A 19790-nucleotide genomic window follows, 5' to 3' on the forward strand; every position below is an offset into this window, starting at 1 on the left:
GCACGCTGACAAGTAAACAAGTTGGGAGCTGGCTGCTCGCGGGGAGACTTTGGACATGTCGTGGCCGTCATGGACGCCTACCTCTTCCCTTTCCCTCTCGCCCGCCCTCTCCAACCCCATTTTGGGCATTTCCGAGACACCCCCCGCCTTTCCCACCCTCATCTGCATCTGGGCGCCTACAGATCCCGTCCTTGTGAGCTTTGATGACTGCTCCGGTAATTCCGAGTCAGGATGGAGAACGGAGCAGAGGGGACTGGCGTGTCTTGGGGATGGGGGTTATATGATCTTGCAGATGCGTTTTTTGGGGAAAATCCAACTCGGATCGGCGTTTTGTTTGGTTCTGCCCCATCTGAGTGAGATATGGTGGCCCGTATTTCCCACCCGTCCCCCTCCCCCCAACCTTGGGTAGGGGTCGGGGATAGAACTGTGAGCCCCGGGAAAGAAGAGCTCAGGGTCCGGGGAAGCTGGCCATCTTTTCTTCCACTGACCTCAGGGCCAGGTGACACCCCCCCCCCCCCCCCCCCGCATTTTGACATCCAGAGATGGGTGTGGACGCACTGGGGTTGCCCAGGGCATAGCTCTCTTATCCCCCTCCCGAGGTCCACACCCCTTGGGGTCCCTCAAAGTGAGTAGGAAGCCAAGAGGGATTCACACTGAAGTCTTGGCTGGGGTCTCAGGAAGACGTTTGGGGTGGACTCAAGACCTGCTAAGTCTGCCATTGGTGCTGCTCTCCCAGGCGGCAACCCTCCCTTTGCCTCAGAGATGGGGCGGCCAGGCCGGGAGGAATTGCAGTCCTGCTCTCCCAAGAAAGCCCGCCAGCCCTTTTGGTTTCATGGAGAGTGTGCTCGTGTTCTTGCCACTAACAGTTTGAGGAAATGTATGGCCCAGGAGATGTCTCTGACTCCTGGCCCAGGAGACCAGCTTGACCCACATCTTCGCTCTGCCGCTCACGTCCTCACTACCTTCAGCGGGTGGGCCTGGGATAATAAGACAAACAGCCAAGGTGGGAGGGGTTGGAGGGGGGCAGGGGCTAAACAGGATGGACCCAACTCTGCGTCTCCTGCCCTGCAGGCCACAGCATTCCAGCATCCGGGAGGATGCCTGGAGGAGGGTCTGGAGCGGGATCGTCAGGGAAACTCCAGCTGGGAAGTGCACCATCGGGCTGTGGGGGCTGGGGTGGGGAGAGCATAGCAGTGGGTCCAGGGGCTCAGGAGTGGGATCTAGGGATTTCCAGGGGGGATTAGTGGGCCAAGGGTTGGAGAGAAGGGGGCCTGGTGTGGGTCTCTGGGAGCTGGGGAGCCTTATTCAGCTTGTTCTCTGCTTCCAGGATATGTGTATCTGTAGGAAGCCAGAGGGAGGCAGGGATGGCCACAATCACGTAGGCTCTCTGTAGCCAGGCAGAGGTTTTCAGCGCTCCTCTGAAAGCGATGCTTGGGGAAGCAGTTTGATCGAGGAGAGTTGGCTTCTGTTTCCAGGCAGTGGTTCCGAGACAGAGGTGCTGGAAAGGTGGGTGATGGGTGGGGATGGGGCAGTCTCTTGTCCCCTTGGGTGTTGGAGGACTCCAGTGGGACATACAGGAGGACGGTGAGCAGGGAGTGTATTGGGAGACTGTGTGTGTGTCCCCATCCTTGCTTTGGGACTCTGCAGATGGGACTCCTCTCTTTAAATCCACCCCAACACCTAAGAGCCAGGGAACCGGATTCCCACAGGAACTGTGTGGAGTGGCAGGTGGGAGAGAGGCAGGTCAGAGGTCATGGGTCTGATGACCCTTCCTCACCCCATCTTTTCCCCAGTGCCCTGTTACATCTATGGCTGGTATTGACTGAACTCGGGGAAGGGCCTCGTCTTCTAGCCCAGAGGCAGAGATCAGTGGAGGGAGGCAGGGGGAATCGTGCTCAGCCTGGGAAGCAGATGTCACCGTGTCCTGTTTTACCCGAGGGAATGGAAGCTCAGGGTGGCAGAGTAATGTTTGGGGGCACGTAGCCCCAGTGGAGAGCCAGGCTTGGATCTCTGTCCTTCCAACACCAAAGCCGAGGCCCCAGTTCTGCCTGGAAGCCTGTGGAAGCAGGCTGGGAGGAGGGCCTTAAGGGCAGACAGAAGCTCTCACTGCAGGGCAGGAGGCCCGACTTCAGCATGACCTGGCAAGGGGGCTTGAGTTGAAGCCGGGGCTTGGCCGGAGGAAAGCGTGATCTTCCGATTTCTGGCGCTATCAGAGATGCAGAGTTGAGGGGTCCTGCAGTCTTCTAGCCTGAAGCTCTTGCTGGTGGATGCTTAGGGGTGCAGCTTGGGCAGACTCTGGGGGATGAAGAAGAGGCTGGGGTGTAGCCAGATTTCGACATCAGGCCTAGCTATGGGAACTGGGGGGGGCTGGCTTCCACAGATGTTGTGGGACCGTAGAGTTCTAAGGTCCTTTCCTCAGTGCTTAACTGACGATACGTAAATTTTAAGACAGTTGAGAGGTGCCTCGTAGTCTTTCTCTCAGGGTCGTGTGTGGCTTGGCTGTTGTGTACCCATCGGAGGCTGGCTGAGGGTGCCTCTGATGGAGCAGGGGGCTGTCCCGTTGGTATCAGGAGGGAAGCCGCTGTAAGGCATCAGGGCAGAAGTGTGGGTCTCCCCTCCGCTCCTCCCCAAGGGCCCTCTCCCTTGGCCTCTTTCTGTTTAGGAGGCCAGTCCCTCTGGAGCCCAAGGCACACAGTAACCTTACCTAGAAGGGTCCACGCACTGCCCTGCTGCGCTCTGGCCCCACCAGGCTCTGACGTCACAAAGGCAGAGGGCGGTGGCTGGGAGGTGGGCCCACTGTCTAGGTCAAGCCTGCCTGGGGTTGGATCTGAATGGTGTCTTCTTTGACTGTCTGAAGATCAAAGGGGAGGAGATGGCTCACAGGGCCCAGAGCTCCTGGGACTGGCTACCCCGCCTTGGGAATACCATGAGCTCTTTCTTAGCTGGGACTCTGAGCCACCAACTGGGTCTCTGCAGGAGCCACCCCAGGATGGCTGGTGTTTGCAGCTCTCAGGTCCTTCTGTGTCCCTGGTCTTCCCTGCAGGCCCTTGCCTGGCTGGGTGAAGGATCTTTTGGGCTTTGGCTGCTGTATTGACTCCTTGATACTTAGCCTTTCTAAGGATCAAGGGAAGAGCCAGCCTTGACAATTACCCTTGAGAGCTGGGATGCAGGCAGGGGTGTGAGCCAGGCCCCAAGGGCATCATGGAGCTCAGCCAGGCTCTTGGGAGTTAGGCTAGGCCTGAGAGAGGTGGGCTCAATCTGGAGGCCTTTGTGGTGAGATTTGGAAGGGGGAGTGGTGGCAGCTCTGGGGAGTGGGGCACTTCTGGGATGAAAACTGGGGACCCTGGACTCCAGAGGTCCTGGGATTTTGCTTGGAGACAGAGTCTTCAGCCCCCACAAGCCCAAGTGAGTCTTTCCTGGCACAGTCTGGGGCTCAGGGTATCATCTCTACAGCTCCAGGGGGACCTGAGCATGTGGTGGTTTTGGGTAACACCGGCCCAACCTGACCCTAGCGTTGAGAGCCTTTGGGGACTGGTCCCTGGAGGGCTGAGCCTGGGGCCTGGGAGGCAGCTCAGGGTCCTGCCTAGCTGGAGTGGCGCTTGAGGCTGTGAAGAAGGGAGGGGCCTGATGTCTGCTCCCCTGGGATGCTGTCTGTCCTTGCCCCGCCTGTCCCTGTCTGCTGCCTTCTCTTCCTCTCTGAGTGTAATGGGGGAGCCCTCGCCCTAGCTGACTCTTAAGTGGGAGTGTGGGTGGGCCGTGACCTTCTCTCGGGATGACCTTTGCCAGTATTGTGGCATCTCTCCTGCCACTGGACTCCGTCCCTTGGTTTATACTGGGATCACAGGCATGGTCTCTGGCCTCCCTTCGGGGCCTCCAGGTGGCCAGAGGGAAGGTAGACTTAGAGAAAGGGGTGAGTCACCATGAGTCCTACCACTGGTCGTGCCCCTAACCCACTGTGAGCATTAGGAGGTGCTATAGCCTTTCTGAGCCTATAAATTCAGCTCTGAATTGAGGCCATGGGGCGGTGCCCCTTCCATCTTGGACATCTGCCATGCTAGCCCAAGGAACACCCCTACAAGGCTCTGTGAGGCCACTTCTAAGGGCACCGTCTTTGGGGTTGGTGGCTGACCTTTATGATGCACCCCAGAAGAGGGCAGGGCTGATTGCTCTCTGGCCATTGGCCGTTTTCCCCTTCCTTCTTCCTTCCCTTCCTACTTCTAGAGAACTCTGGCTCACCCAGAAAGAGCCACACGGTTTGGACTCAACTGCCCAGACCAAATGCCACACTTAGCAATGTACCAGGGCCTGCAGCCTCTGAGAGCCCAGACACCCGGCTTCATGGCTGTCTGTTCTCTACTCTGCGCTCAAGGCAAGAAGGAGACCTCCTTCTGCAAAGCTTCCAGTCATTGCCCCAGCAGAGACCTCCTCTGGATGTGAGAGGAACATGCTAGAACTTCCAAGTTATTCTTGTCTAAAACAAGGAATGTTCAATATTTAGCATATGGACTGAAGATACACAAGCATATGATATAATAAATAGGAGCTTTCTGGGGTCACAAGATAAAATTTTTGTTGCTAAAGCATGTGTAATCAAAAAACCTTGGTGTGTCCATAATCTAAAAGGCTTAGAAGAGCCTGGGTTTGGGAGGGAGGTGGGTAGACGGTAGGACAGGTGACCCTGAAGCCCAGACTCTCCCTCTTGGCTCTGTTCCAGGGGAGGGGTGGGTTGATTGGCAGGGGGAGCAGGGAAAATGAGAGGAGGGGTCAGGCTGGGTGGCAGAGGAGAATCTCAGCCCTGGACCACTGGAGGGCCAGGCTGGGTCTCAAAAGACTATCTCCTGGTACCCATCAGGTCCTGCCTTTTGTTTCTGTCTAGCAAATTCTTTACCTCCTGAACACCTCAGCATTTCTCTTATGCTTTCTAGTTTACAGTGGTTGGGTTTATTTTGGCCACAGCTACTTGAAGCGCATAAGCAGGGATCATAAGCAGTCCCATTTTACCGATCAACAAAATAAAGAAAAGGGTTGAGTTGCATGTCTCCCAAAAGGAAAGCTGTAGAAGTCTCGTGACTCCTTCTGTGGTGCTCCAGTCATGACTTCTTCTCTCTGAGTTCCATGGACTCTTCTCTCTGGCGGTGGTCCTTTGGCTAGACATCCTGTGGCTCCATTTTCATCCAGAAAGTTCTTTCTCCCACGGGGGGGCAGCATTCTGGAAACAGTCCATCTGTGAGGGATTGGAGGACAGCTGAGAGTCCTGGAAGATGGGTCTAGGTGTGGCCTGAGTGGAGGCTGCATTTGCCCCCCACCCCCCACCCCCCACCAGATCTGGTGGTGGCTGTCAGCCACTCAAGTTGTCTGTTATCCCATGAGCCTCACTCGCCTTCACTTTGGGAAACACATACTCCTGGAGACCAGGCATGTTTGCTGCTCCTGTTTGATGGGTTGGATCACCAAGGATGAGGACTTCACTGAAGTCATAACGGAAGCTCAGTGCCCACTGGAGCCCTGGGAATCCCCATGAGGATCCTTAATCTTGTGCAGGGCTCACCAGAACTCATGGCGGGAAGGAACGGCTGCAGGCGTCCCCTCCCTCATGTTTCTGCCCAAGGGGACCGCGAGAGGCCCTGACAGAGCCAACGACTTGCCTGTGGCCCCGGGTTACTGGAGGGTCCCTCTCTCAGGTGCTGGGGCAGGCGTCACCCTCTTCTGCTCTGTCAAAGCCAGAGCTTTGCCCATGACTGTGTCTCCCTCTGGGGCGATGTTTCCAAATCCGGGGTCCCCAGAGGCAGCAACTAGGCGAGGCTGGCAGCCACACGGCTCCTCGTAGCCTGCGGCCCTCGCCAATTACAGATTCACTCGGTGAGGCTTTCTGCTCTGCTCTGTTTACGTGCAGGGCTGGAGAGCCCATCCTTTCTCTCCAGCCTCACCTCTGTCCCCCGGCCCTCCTTCCATCTGCCTTGTCCCACCAACAGTGTGCCTGGTCTGGGTGGTAGGAGATTTGGGATTCCTTCCTCAGAATCATCAAGCATGGCGAGGAACACGGTGGCTGGGTTTCCCCAGCTGATCCTCGGGGCCTGGCCTCTCCTTAGGTTTGGACAAGCCCCTTACCTCTTCTGGGCCTCTGTTGCCTTATCTGTAAGTTGAGCATAGCGGTAACTACTTCTTAGCAGTGCTCTGAGGGGCAGTGCCCTGTATCACGCCCAGCAAAGAGAAAGTTGTCAATATATAACAACAGTTAACTTGTACCGAGTGCTTCCTGTGTTGTAGACCTTGTTTCAAGCACTTTGGAAGCAATAGTTCATTACGATCTCACATGAACCCTAGGAGAGAGGTACTGTTAGTTAATACTAATCCCATTTTACAGGTGCAGTACGAGCCTAGATATCGAATTTGACTTGCTTAATTTTGCACAGAGTGGGCTGACATTTAACGTCAAGCTGTAGTGTCTGGACTCTTGGGCTAGTGTACGTTGGTGGACACACACATTTGTATAGTCATTCGTGAATACACGACCATCGTACTCCGTTAAGAATTAAAAAGAGGGTCGACATGAAGGCCTAGAAGGGTCGTCTATTTTGTAACATTCCGGGTCTGTGGATGCCAACTGCCCTGGTGGTGTGGTCAGAGGGGAAGGCGAATGAGATGATGGGGATGGGGCTGGCCTGGCAGCACTGGCTGATGGGGTCACAGACAGGCAGTCTCAAGTCGGGGAGGCCTGGGGGCTTGCCTCCATGACCCGCTCTCCGCAGCACCTTCCCCCAGGGCGGTGTCTCAGCCAAGCCCTCTTCCCAGGCCTCCTTGACCACCCTGTGGTGTCTTGGCCTTAGGTCAGGTCAGCTCCCCCAGGAGACCGGGTGCCGGCTGAGTCCGGCGGGGATTCAGGAAGGCGACGGCTGGGTCCCCGCCAGCTCCGCTCTGGGCTGAGGTGTGGTCAGCAGGATCGTGTCCCTGACTGCCCGTCGCCTGAGAGAGCTCGGGTGAGAGAGTGGAGGGCAAGGGGGCTTCTCGCAGGTAGAGCTTCGGGGTTTCAAGACTGCTGATGGACGCGGAGCAGAAGGGGGATGTCTACAGTGCCGAGCAGCTAGAGCTGGGAGCTCGTGTGGAGAGCGTCTTCCCTGATTTCATGGCTCTTCTCTTGCTGCCTCCTCAGACCAGCCAGCTTTCCTCTCCTCCACCCTTCCTGTCGCCTGCGCTGTGCCCCATTGCTTCACGGAAGCTCCGTCTGCCTCTCCACGGGGATGAGCTGGACGCAGGGAGGATGGCTACAGCTGTCCCCGTGGAGACGGCGGGAGTCCTGCTGAGACCGCAGGGCCTGCCTTTGTGGAAACACCCTATTTTGCTGCTGCTTGGCTGGAGGGCTCACCGCATCACAGAACCTCCCTGGCCTTGGTTTTTCTTTCTGGGAGTTGGGGTACTCCTGCCTGTCTCCCTCATGGGGTCATGGTCAGATCGATGTGGTAACGTGCTTCATGGGCTGTCTAAACAGTGGGGTGCCATGTGGATTGTTTCTATTTCTAGATGTCTGGGGTATTTTTGAGTTAGGAAGAAGATCAAGACTTTGAACCATAAATCACCTGATCTGGAAAGGGGTTTGGAAATAACTGGGGTCCAACCCAGTTTTACCAAGGAGGAACGTGGGGCTCAAGGGAGGTGGATGGGCTTGGCTCAGTCACCTAGTGAGTCCTGGCGTGGGGCCCTGCCTCCCCAGCTGGTGTGGCTTTCCTTCCCCACCCTCTGCTAGCGGCTGCTGTGGGGCTGAGGGATTTGGGCTCTTCCAGAGGAAGGGAAAGGAGCCCCTAGTCTCTTGCAAAGAGAGAAAATGAAGGGAGCAATCTTAGACTCGCTGTCCTAACCTTGCTGCCTCCCACGGTAAACTAGGCTGTGTGTGCGCATCTGGGGGTGTCTTTGCGCAGGCACAAGCGCATGTCTTCTGTTCGCTGTGCACATCACGTCTGAGGTCTTCGTAAACAAGCTCTAAAGCCTTTGGCTTCCTGCTTGCCAAGTTCAGCTACGTGTAGACCCTGGTGGCCACCAGAGGGCAGTGCTGCGCATGAGACGGTAGGAGGCTGGTGAAGGCCAGCACCAGCCTGAGCTGGGGATGTGGCTCTAGCCTGGTGAGATGTGCGCTGGCTGGCAGACCTGGCTTTCAGACCCTTTCTTGAGCCAGGGATGAGCAGGGAGGTCGCCTGTCCCTGAGGCGGGGCTTCTCTCTGCAGAGCTGGTCCTGCCTTCACCGTAACTGCAGCCCAGCCACGGGAGTCTCCTGGGCCTGAGCTCCCCGGGACGTGGCTGGGAGAGTGCCCTGGGTGGATGGAAGTCACTGCTCTTCCCCTCTGGTCTGTCTCTGCAGCAGCAGCAGGAGGGATCGGCACGTTTGCACAGGGGTAATGGAGATGAATGAACGGGACGTAGTTCCTGCCCACGAAGATCAGTCTTGATGTGGACACAGAGAAGTTTAGAGGTGGTTACGCTGTGGGGTTAGTGTCCCAGAAGAATTGAGCTTTATGAACTCCCCCAGGCTGTTTGATATTCTCACCCAAGTGTGGGGGCATCGCTCACTGCTCCCTGCCCCCTTCCCCTCATGCCAAGCTTGGGGGTCACTTAGACACCAGGTGACTGCTCAGTAAATACCAGGTCCTGATGATTACCAGGTGCGAGACCTTGGTGCTGTCTTTTAGTCTTTCTGGGCTCTGTTTCTCCCTCAGAGATCCCCACGTAAGTTGACGGGCCCTGCCTGGACAAGCTGGTTTGGACCGTTTCCTTTCTGTGAGTACTTGGCTATTTTCTGTCTGTTCTGGGCAGTCTCATATTGAGCAGGCGCTGTCTGGCCCCATTTGCTAGTTGGTCCACACGTGAGCCCTGTCCCACTACTGTGGTTGTCGGCTTTGGAGATGAGGTCTTCTGCTTTCGTGGTGGGTGTTCAGCTCACAGAGCCGCGTCTTGCGATGCTGTCCTGAGACCCATCCCTGGGCTGCAGATGGGACCCTCTCTGTTGCGGTCAGTCTTTCCCCACCTCCTCGTTTCTGACACTTTCTTGAGGCTGGTACCTTGAAGAGCAGGGGTGAAGCTGACGTTCATGGCCCTCCTGCTAGATTGGAGGTTGTCTGTGTATGCAACCCTGCTTATGTATGGCTTGAGATCACAACTCTGCCTCTTACCAGCTCTGTGACCTTGGACTGGCTACTTTTTCGATCCTCAGTTTCCTCACCTGAAAAACGGAGATAATGCTAATAATGCAATGATGCTATTGTAAGATTTCACGAGAGAGTGTGTATGCACGCGCGCATGCGCAGTTCCTCTCATTTTCTTCCTCTTCTCATTACCACACTCCGGAACTTCATCCCCACGGGCACAGATACTTCCTATGGCTCTCATCTGTTCTTTCTGCTTCCAGTCTTTTCTCCTTCTAGCTCAGCACGCTCACCCTGACGGATTAAGCTTCTAATCCAAGGCCTTCTGTTAGAATAATTCTGGCGCCCGAGATTTTCAATGGCCCTTTTGTCTGGGAGGCAGCTCGGTGTGGTAGGGAGAATAGTGGCTTCTTTGGCCACGCGGCCTTCAGTTTAAATCCTGGCTCTGCCCCTGTGTCAGTCTACCCACGTTGTTTAACTTCCCTGAGCCTCAGTTTCCTTCTCTGAAAGATCAGGCTAACTGTGTCCATCTTTGTAGAGTAGTTGTCGGGATTAGACGAGATTACCGTAGGTGCCTGGCACGTGATGGGTGCCCAGAGGCCAAACTGGCATGTAGTACGATGGGAGTCTCACAGAGGTGATAGGCAGTGACATTTCCGGGTCCTTGAAGCATGGGGCTAGAGGGAGTTACGTGGGTGGAGGTAGCACCTGGGCCAAACTGAGGAAGGCAACAGAAGGACCAGGATGGAGTATATCTGGAAAAGGTGACAAAGTGACTAAGGCACATGTCTTTCAAAAGAGCAGGGAGATAGCTGGTTCCCACTGATAGACTCAGTTGGGGGACCAGGGGGCAGAGTGTCCCAGGCGCTCTGGATGTGGGGAATTTCTATGCAGACTAATTCAGGAGCACCCAGCCTCTTGCAGATGGGGTCCCATGGAGTTTTACTGCTGTTCTTGCCCGGGGTAGCTCCCCATTCGCTAGATGATCCCCTTCGGGGCTACTGTAATTGACTAAGCCTGTCAGCTACAGATGGGGCTGTGGGACCAGTCCTGGGAGAAAGAACTTAGGAATCTAGTGGGAAGGGGGTGAATCCTGAATCCTCCAGTCCACCCTCAAGGGCCTCCCATTCACGTTCACTCCAGTTCCACGTTGAGCCACAAGAGGGCACTAGACCATGAGGTCTGCAGGGAAGGAGGCGCTGGTTTGCCTGCCCTGTTGAGATTGTGCCTTTGATCAAAGCTGGTTTTCTCACAGGTTCCAGCATCACTGAGGGTCATGGTAAAGCCATTTGATTTAACTAGGGCCCGTAGCTCCATAGCTTAGAGTCTGATATCTCAAGGGAGGCTAACTTGGATAGTGGAAAGGTCATAGAATTTGGCTTCAAACTCAGGTTCCAACACTCGCCCTCCCCCTTGCTTGTTTTTTGTTTTTTGTTTTTTGTTTTTCACTTTGAGTAAGTTGCTTAACTTCTCTGGATCTCATTTTCTTCATCTGCAAAGTAAGGTGCTTTGGGAGGTGTTGCTGTTGTGAGGATTAAATTATATGATGTGTGGAAAATGTCCGGAACATGGTGTTCACTCCATGGTTGGCCATCTGTCTCTTTCTGGAAGAAAGATGAAGTTAGGATACAGGGCAAGAGTTATTTGCGGGATCACGTTGGCCTGTTGGGGTCCTTTATACTCACCAAGGAGGGCTCTATGGTTCCAAATCACTGGGGGGCAGCAGTGACACCCAGAGGCTGGAGTGGAGTACAGCAGTGTGTTCGGCTGGGCTGGGGTGGCAGTGGTGGGCACTGTTGGGGCAGGCGACATTGAAACTGCATCATGGGTGATTGGCTTCAGGGGGTCTTCGAGTGCTAGTGGCCACAGATGATTCTCTCAGGTCACGAGTGTGATGGTGGCCATTGGAAATCTTTGTGGCCTGGGCCGATGCTATGAGGTTACGTACCGTGGAGCACACGCGTCCAGCTGAGTGACCTTATCACAGCCAGCCGATCCTGGCATCAACCACCCAGACCCTTCTGGTGTTTTCGGGATTGCTACTCTTTGGGAGATGCTTTAATTCCAACCACTGTATCTGGTTAGCCCTAGCCACCGGCCACAAGACTCAGGATCTTGGAGGCTCAGTGTGTTTACCTGGAAAATGGCAAGGGGAGAGGTTGCTGGGCTAGTTGAATGGGAGGATTTCGTAGCTTGGATCTTTGGATATGAGTATCAGGAATTGTTTCAGGCCGTGTGCGTTTGCGTGTGTGTCAGGAGTGTGTGGGAGCACGTGGGAAAGGGGGGGTTAGTGGTAACCGCTAAGCTTCAGGCTTTACTGGGAGAAGGGAGGGGCCTTTCCCCAGCAGAGGTGAGGCTGGAATCGGGGTGTGACTGGCTCCTTACCTTCGGTGGCCTCTTCCTTATGCACCTGAGATTCGGCAGGGAACCTTGGCAGACGTGCCAGGCTCAGAAAGTTATTTAATATCAGCTTTGCTCCAGATTGTGTTTCTGACTCCTTGCCACCTCTTAAGTGGCAGTCATTTTAACAAATGTGGCGGTAAGACACCAAGTGGGAAATAACATGAGAAAGTGAGGAGGGGGCCAGGGGCGTGGAGGAGGGGTGTAGTTTCATTCCCTTGGCAGAAACCTCGTCTTTGAGGCAGTTGTAGGGAGAGAATAATGGAAGAGGAGGTGGGGCTCCTCAACGCCCCTGGCAGTGAAGGGAAGGGCCTGACTTCCCAGCGTGCGGCCCCGTGGCTGCAGATTTCTCTCCTCTGTGGGAAGGTCCTGTGCCCTATGGGGTGGCTGGCTCCTGTCCCTGGGGAGATGTGCAGGGAGGGCCTGTATCTGTTTTTCAAAGGCCTGTCTTCCAAGTGCATAAGAGACCGCTGATGGGGGCTGGTGTTGGGGCACGTTGAGTCCACTGTGGGTGCTGAACTGCACGTGCACCCGGGCTGTGGGGTGCCCAGCACCTGCCTCACTGCCTGCCGAGGCCCATCCCAGCATCTGGGCTACTGGGGAAGGGTGGGCAGGGGCACCAGCAGGGCCAGCCTGGCCCTTCCTCCTGTAGGACCCGGAGACGAGGGAGTCCCCTCTCTGTCTTACTAGTTCCAGCCTCCAGCCGTGCACGGTGCTAAGCCCTGGGACACTACACAGAGAGGATAAAGGGCCATGCCTTCTTGGAGCTTACAGGCTTTTTTTTTTTTTTAATTTTTTAAATGTTTATTTGTTTTTTGAGAAAAAGAGACAGTGCGAGTGGGAGATGGGGAGAGAGAGAGGGACACAGAATCACAGCAGGCCCCAGGCTCCGAGCTGTCAGCACAGAACCTGACACAGGACTCCAGCTCAGGGACCATGAGATCATGACCCGAGCCGAAGTCAAATGCTTAACCGACCGAGCCACCCAGGCACCGCTACAGGTTTTCTGTTTTTTTTTTTTTTTTTTTTAAGGTTTATTTATTTACTGTGAGAAAGAGAGCGAGAGTGTGAGCATGAGTAGGGGAGAGGCAGAGAGAGAGGGAGAGAGAGAATCCAAAACAGGCTCCATGCTGTCAGCACAGAGCCTGATGCAGGGCTTGGAACTCATGAACTGTGAGACTAGGACCTGAGCCACCACCTTCTGAGCCACCCCGGTGCCCCCGCTCTTGGAGTTCAGAGTCGAGTTGGGTGGTGAGCCTTAGTGAAAGGAGTGACAGCTGAAAAGGCTGTTTCAGGAGAAGCAGGGGCAGGATTTTAGAAAATGCACGTGATGTGAAGTTTAAAGAAAAACGTACACGCATGAAAACGTGGCTTCCCCGAGGTGGGCAGGGTGCAGTGTTTCTAATTGGAGATTTACAGATTCTGGATTCCCTTGTTCTCAGGCCCATCTAATGTCAGAGGAAGCGGGGGAGTTAACTTGTCAGGGTTGTGGGCCCTGGTCGTGAGGTCGACATTGGCCTTGCTGTTGTCCACAAGGGGCTCCGTGGTATTTTCGGGGAAGCCATGTACGGAAGGCAAGAGGGGGGCTGCATTTCTGCTGCTGTCACTTTCTGACCTTGGGAGACCAAGATTGGAGCACGGTCACCGCTATTAGGAAGGTGACCCCCAGCAAACGAGGGGAGAGGGGCAGGGAGGCAGGAAGGAAGAGTGCCACGGGCCTTGTGTCCACCCGCAGGCTGCAGGGTGCTCTCCCCAGACGCTCGTTCGTCTCCCCAGTTCTGCATTTGTTCAGCGTGTTTATGTGAGAGCCTGTGAGGGGCCAGCCCCTTTTGTGAGAGCTCCCTGGACCTTGCTCGTGGGAATCTACCTCCAGGCTGCAGGGAAGCTGGGCCAGGTGTGCTGAGGGTGCAGCCAGATTCCCTCTGACCCCCTCACAGGCCAGGTTCCTGGGAGAAAGTCCCACCAGAAGGTGATCTGGGTGGAGGAGAGCCACGGGTGGGATGAATGCCCAGTTGGTACACAGAGATTGGCTTCTGTGCTGGTATAGGGTCAGCTGCCTGCTTCCTCCTCTGGGCACCCAGCAGACACTGTGCCCAGGCCGTTCTGGGCCTGCCCCCCCCCCCTCCCCGTGGGGAACACGACACTCCCCCTCCTCTCTGCTCAGAGCGGTGCCTGGGGCCCCCAGGGAGCAGCTGTGTGACCTTCTCCCTTCCTGACTCTTGTTCTGGCTGCATTGTCCGGAGTAATTTCCTGTCTCCATGCAAATGACTGGTACTCTTTCCTGCCTCCCCACCCCACCTGCCCTAGTCCCGGCATGCAAGCTGCCTCCCCACCCAGCCGATGTGCTGGCCTGCCTGCCTTCTTTCCGTCAGTCACTCACTCAGGGCTGCTGTTGTCTGGACTCTGGTCTGGTGTGTGCAGGCCTTGGTGTTCCCTTTTCTGGTGTCTGTCCTTACCTGCCCCAGGTGGGTCAGTGGATGGAAGAGGGTGGCATGGCTAGGGTCTCAGTCCAGCTGAGACTCTTGGGTTCCAGCCACATGCCCTTTATGGCATCAGGCTCCTTCGTGTTTTTGTTTCTCTACTGTGCTGTGAGCATCAGCAGCTGGGGATTGGGTTGCATTTGGCTGTGTTCCCAGTAGCCAGGATCTAGTAGGTGCTCAGTAAAGACCTGATGAGCAGGATGGGGGTGCTTCTGGCAGAATGTCTCCCAGATCTAGAACAGATCCCAGCTCGGTGACCTTGCACACGCCTCCACCCAGAGCACCGGGCACCTCCTTCTTCTTGCTCTTCGAACCTCTGTGGGCCTGGGGCTTTGCCCTCAGCAGAGCAGACTTCTAGAATGCAAACCCTTGCAGTGACTGTGTTCCAGCGGCTGTTGTGAGGACTGGCTTATTTTAATCCTCCGTCATTCTCAGCACAGCCCAACGAGGCAGGTACTATTATCAGCCTCATTTTATGAAAGCACAGGGAAACTGCAGCACGGGGAGGCTATTGAACTTGTTCTCGGTCGGCCATTTGGCTAGTAAGTGGCAGGGCTGGGGTTTGAACTGGGCATGTTCGGTCCCAGGGCCCCCCTCGTGCCCCTGGTGTTATCGGTGCCTCTCTCTTTCTTGCCAGCCCTTATTTCCTTTAGTCTTGGCCCCCCCCTGAGTCCCTGCAGCTCCCAGGTGCCCCTTGGCATACAAGACATAACACCGTGCTCATCTCTGATGTGTGAAGGGGCCTCTGGGACCTGGTGGAGTTTGAGATTCCTGAATTTTGTGGGCACAGGTGTTTTCAGCCACATCCCAGAGAATGTCTTCTGAGTGAGGACACCGGGGCAGAAGACAGGGACATCCTGGGTCCTATCAGTGCCACCAGCTTACTGGGTGAGTCCAGGCAAGGCGCTGGCCATCTCTGGGCCTCCGTTTTCTTATACTTAAAACCAGGAGTCCCGCCCAGGTGATCTTGGAGGGCCTTTCAGGCTCTGACCTCTGACACTCTGAGTGGCGTGGCTGGGGACTGGGTAGAAGGTTGGAGAGGGCCGAGGCTGCATAGGGGTGGTCCTATGTGTGTGGAAGGCTTGTGGGAAAGGACCCTGGGGGTTCTCACACCTGTGCGTGCATCCCTGGCCCCAGGAGGGCTTGCGGAAGCACAGACAGCTGGGCTCCACCCCAGGATTTCTGATTCCCATTTGTGGTGGGACCTGAGGACTTCCTTTCTAGTGAGTCTCCAGGTGATGTGGGTGCTGCTGGCCCTGGGACCACACTTTGAAAATGACAGCTGTGTTGATGGCTTTCGGGGCGCACTCCCTGGAGATCAGAGCCGGGATAGTATTCTGCATACGTTTTGTATGAATTTTCCCAGGCCATGAAAAGTTTGAATACCTCCGTTCTACAAGCACACTAACCCACTCCCGAGCATATTTTGATGGGGCCCACCCAGGTGCCGGCTTCTCTCTCCACTCCCCTTTCTTCTCTCTGCACCCCAACTGTGGTGCCTGGCTCTATTCCGACCCTGGCCCCCACTCTCCCCTTTTCCCACCGGGCTGGACTTGCCAGAATGTGCTCTGGTCCACGTGAGCCAGTATGTAGTTGGGAAATAAAAGCACAGTTAACGTTTTTCATAGTACTTTTCAAGACTCACAGTTGATTTTTAAGAACTATCTGGAAGGCAGGGAAATAATTCTGTAATTGCAGCTCAGGAACCTTAGTTGGGTCCTAATTGCTCCCAGGGTCAAGTTCGGACTTCTCTGTTCACGTCTAGGCTGCAGCATCTCTCTGGCCTCCTGCCTCCCGTTACCCCCCCCCCCCCCCCCCGCCCCGCCTCCCATGCCTTCCCAAAACATCCCCATGCATTTCCAACTCTCAGTCTTTCGGTCAGGCTGTTTCCTCTGCTCACCTGAGCCCTTCTTGTCCCTCAGGTCCCACCCTTGAGATGTTCTTTGTTGTCCATCCAGACCTGTGTTTATTGATTGTTCTGGCTTCCCAGTCTCTGGAGCACACAGTCCTCGCGGCTGTTGCTCCTAGAGGACTTTCTCCTGGTCGGGCAGTTTCTATGGCATTTCAGCCATATGCATGGTGGCTGCTCTCATTTCCCAGATGAGGAAGTCGAGGCCAGACCGTGCAAGAGCTTGCCCTAAGGCCACGCATAAATGGCACAGCTGGGTTTCAAACCCAGGCTCACTCCGGATCCCACCTTCTCCCATTTATCGAGCAGCGTGTGAGGGAGTGAGATGATTGGCACGAGCTCCCATGTCCTCAGGAGGGGAGGAGATCAGGGGACCTGGGGTATGTTGATGTGCTACAATGGCACGTAGCTGTTACGGTGAAAATCTTGATGTCTGTGCAGTAACGTGGCTACGTTTTGAAAATCTAATGCTGATGGAAACCCAAAAACAGAAAACAAGCTGCAGAATGCTATGCCACAAGTGTAATTAAAAAAAAAAAAAGAAAGAAAACACGACGACCAATGTAACGTGTTGGATACAGATAATACAGTAAGAAGATAAAATTGTGGCACAAATTGTGTGGTACAAACCGAATTCATGACAACCTTGGTTCTAGGGAGAGAGGAAAAGGAACCGCAGGGCTGTTAACTTTATCTGTGATGTTTTCCCTCTCTCTCTGTGTTTTGAGATTAGCATGTGACAAAATGATAATTAGGGAATTAATTAATGATTATTCATTTCAGGTGATGGGTAAATGGTGTTCAATGTGTGATCCTTTCTGTCTTCTCTTAAAATGCAAGTTTAGAATAACCTTAAGCCATGAAAGATGATCATCCTTAAGCAGATTTATAATTTATCTATTTCTTAAATTTAAAAAAATTTTCTTTAATGTTTGTTTATTTTGAGAGAGACAGAAAGCGCACAAACAGGGGAGGGGCAGAGAGGGAGGGAGACACAGAATCTGAAGCAGGCTCCAGGCTCCCATGTCCCTCCCCAGCCAGTCTCCCCGCCCTCACGTCGTCCCCAGAGGCAGTCTCAGCATTCTGATTTTTTCCCTAATAGATTGCTTTTGCCTGATTTACAGCTTCATGTAAACGGGAATCGTATAATACATACTCAGCAACATGTTTTGGGAGGGTCCCCCTGCACATGGGGAGGGTTCCCAGAGGAAGAGACCAGGTTCATGCATCTTGTTGCAGGTAACAGAATCTGTTTCTTTTTATTGCTGGGCACTATTCCGTCTTACGGAATCCTTGAGTTTGTTTATTGAGTCTCCTTGTTGTAGGAACCCTGGCTTTTCCCAGTTGTGGACCATTACGGTCCACAGTGAACGTTCTCGCACAGCTTTTTGTGGACACGTGCTTTGATTTCTCTCGGGTCTGGACCTAGGAGTGGAATTTCTGGATGGTGTGATATATTTATATTTCACTTTATGAAACACTGCCAGGTCTTTTTCCAAAGTGGTTGTACCAAGTTTACACAATAGGACTGCTTTTGATGAATCTGGGTTAGGATAGACACAGGGTGCTGTCCTGTCTTTGTCTTTCAGATGAGGACATTGAGGGGCAGAGGGTGGCGAATGTGTGTGATGTGACGGGGGTGGGGGGCTGCCCCCGGAGGGGAGGCAGGCAGGGCTTACCTGGAGATACCAGTGCCAGCCCTCACCTGAGGCCTGAGGGAGAGGAGGTGCTTCCTGAAGCTTAGAATGTGGAATTTTCCAGCATGTGTATGTGTGTGTGTGTGTGTGCGTGCGCGCGCGTCTGAGGTGGGAATGGGGGAGAAGGGTGTTGGGGAGAGATAGCTAAGAGGCCGGGGCAGGGTAGAGGGAATGGAGTGGGGTGTGCAGGGGCCGGGGTGAGGGTGGAGAGGTCGGCGGGGCCTTTGCAGGCCGTGGGAAGGGATTTAGATTTTAATCTGAGGACACGGGAGACCCTGGAATGTTTTTCCTTTCAAACAGGAGATGATCCAGTTTATATCTGAAGCGATGGGTGCAGTAAATGTGTTCCGGGAAGCACACGGGCTTGTGGGCCTCTGTGGTTGGGGCACGTGGGGAGGGTTCCCAGAGGAAGAGACTGCTAAGAGGGAGCAGGCACCAGCCTCCTAGGAGGGACCAACGCCCCGGGGGGCTCTTCTAGGTGGAGTGACTCTGGGAGAGGGACATCTGGAACCCTTAAGGAGCCGAAGGGAGTTCCCTGTGCCTGGAGAAGTAGGGAGGGCCCAAGCCATGCCAGCCCGAGGAGATGGGCTTCCGGAAGGGACAGCTGTGAGCTCCTTGAGGTGTGCAGGGCGGGGGGGGGGGGGGGCCGTTCTTTCTGGTGCCCAGCATCTGCCTGGCTGAGTACACCTGGACCAAAGTGCGTGTCCGTGAATGAACGGAGGAGGAGAGGGCACGCTGGGGATGTGGAGGCGGGGGGGGACGGTTTGAAGGTCAGGGAAGACCAGAGGCAGCCGTGGGTCCCGAGAGGAGCAGATTTGGTTGGAGTGGGGTCGAGTCCATCACCCCCTTGGCCAGAAGTCCAGCCGGGCTGCCTGGCCCGATGGCCCGCGAAGGGGCAGTCCACAGAGACGGCCTGGCCTCACCTTAAAGGCCCTGAGGTGCACGGTGGCAGCGTGGAGCTCCGACTGAGGAGTGCCACTTGCTAAAATATATTTGTTTATTCAGAGATTTAATTAACATGTTTAAATATTAAAGAGTAAACAACGTGTGTCTAGTGGGATTCAACATTTACCAACAGGAGTTCTGAGTTATTTAATTATTTGTGCTTTCCTGGCCCTAAGAGCCACGTTTCCGGCTTTGTTCTGGGGAGGCCCCGGTGCTCCCCTGGAGGAGGCAGGGAAGTGGGCCAAGGAGAAGGGGAAGTCAGGAGGGAGGAGTGGAGTGTGGGGAGGGATGGTGGGGGGGAATGGGGAGGGGGAGGAAGGAGAGGGGATGGGAGAAAGGGAAGAGAAGAGGGAGGAGGGAAGGGGAAGAGGGGGAAGAAGAGGGGAGGAGAGGGGGAAGGGAAGGAAGGGGGAGGGGAGGAGGTAGGAGCGATGGGGAAGGGGTGGGGATGGGGGGTTGGGGGGTGGGGTGGGGAGGAGGAGGAGAGGAGTCTTAGGAAGAAAAGGAGGAGCTGTCCAGGCAAAAGAAACCGAGATGCTGTATTTGGTTTGTGTAGAGGGAAGAGAGAGTTTCAAGTTTAAGGAGGGTAGGACCAAGTTGCAGATTAGGAAGGCAACTCGGGAGTCCTTGAAGGAGTGGATACAGCTTGGGGGAGCGGAGGATGTCGGGGTTTCCTCTTGTGAGGACGCCTGTTTTCGTGCGCTAAGGGAGAAGGACTCAGCTTCTCACCTCCATGCCTGAGGGACCCGCAGTCTGATCAGAGCAGCCCATTCCGAGGCATCCGCAGAGAGGGAGGGGCCTGGGCAGATAATAAGACCCCAGCCACCACTGCAGGTGGAACTCTGAAACCAGGGGTGTTTTACAAGTGATCTGCATTATAATATCTCCGCAAATGAAGTCCTGGATGCTGAGAGATTACACTGGGGGTTATTTATTGGCAATGCGCTCTACGGTTTTAATTTTTTCTTTTTGCTTATTCAGGCTTTAGCTCCAGAGGAAAATAGCCTGGGGTGGCTTCGAAATAGATTCTCTCTGCCCCATTAACTTATTCAGTGAGTTTAATGGTCCTTTTTCCCCTCAGCCTTGAAGCCGTCATTAAAAGGCAGAGATTTATAAAAGCAAAGACACTGAGCCTTAGTCAAACTTTCACTCTGGGCTGGGGGTTGAGGGGGAAGGGGTAGGGGGCAGGGGGACACGCCCTTGGTCCTGGCTCTGTGGGTATAGCCCG

At 54.8% G+C, this 19790-nt stretch overlaps 1 protein-coding gene across 6 annotated transcripts in view; it reads left to right on the forward strand.

Annotated features, from left to right (window-relative positions):
* Positions 1-19790, forward strand: part of NTRK3 (neurotrophic receptor tyrosine kinase 3) — a 381805-nt gene that overhangs the window by 859 nt on the left and 361156 nt on the right. The gene's annotated exons all lie outside the window — the stretch shown is intronic.

This window comes from Panthera pardus, unplaced genomic scaffold, assembly GCF_024362965.1.
Source record: "Panthera pardus isolate Hobbes unplaced genomic scaffold, ASM2436296v1 HiC_scaffold_24, whole genome shotgun sequence".
Lineage (NCBI taxonomy): Eukaryota > Metazoa > Chordata > Mammalia > Carnivora > Felidae > Panthera > Panthera pardus.